We start from the raw sequence: 836 nt of genomic DNA, 5'->3' as shown, positions 1-836 counted from the left end.
GGCTAAAAACAACATTTGAATGTACATAGTACGAGACTTAATATCGATGTTTCAATTCGGTGTACATTGTAAGATTTGAACCGAGGACCAGGCATACGGGTAATTATTTCGAATTCGTGCCATACTAAGTTTCGAAAAGTTGACATTGACTCAGTTTGTTGTGCTATTTTGTAGGTCATATGTTTGAATCCATCCAAAAGTTTTCTCACTACCATGGGGTTCATCATATACATATGAATTTGTATTAAAAAAGTAGCATGGATACAGTGAAATGCGAAATCCACGTTAGAATTGGAGATCGCTACGTGACACACACTCTAATTCAAATAACTAACTACGTGACACACACTCTAATTCAAATAACTAATTATGTGACACACACTCTAATCCACGTTAGCGTGGGTACCGTTTCGATTTTTTTTCAAATAACTCCTCATTAATTAATTTATAGTACTCCCTCTGTTCACTTTTATAAGACCTTGAAGACATTTCAGACAATGTGCAAAACAGTTCATTTTAAGTTGTCTGAAATGACTTACAAAAGTGACGGATGGAGTATCTCGTTTCGAATGACTAATTATTGCAAGGAAAACACGGGCATGGTAATACATACAGATTCGTTTGCAAATGAAAGAAGATTCGTTTGCATTCTCAAATGTAGGCACACCAGGCAGACCAGGGTCCTGTCGGGGTGGACGCTGCTTCGGTGCCTTAAGGCACCGAAGCATAGTCCTGTCGGGGTGGTCGCGTGTGTCGGACGGACGCGTAGCACCCAGCCACCCACCCCCTCCCCCCCAAAAAAAGGACGACGACAATATAAGTTCGCGCTTCCATGT

This window comes from Triticum aestivum, chromosome 5D (assembly GCF_018294505.1).
Source record: "Triticum aestivum cultivar Chinese Spring chromosome 5D, IWGSC CS RefSeq v2.1, whole genome shotgun sequence".
Classification (NCBI taxonomy): domain Eukaryota; kingdom Viridiplantae; phylum Streptophyta; class Magnoliopsida; order Poales; family Poaceae; genus Triticum; species Triticum aestivum.
Note: the sequence above shows the minus strand (reverse complement) of the source record.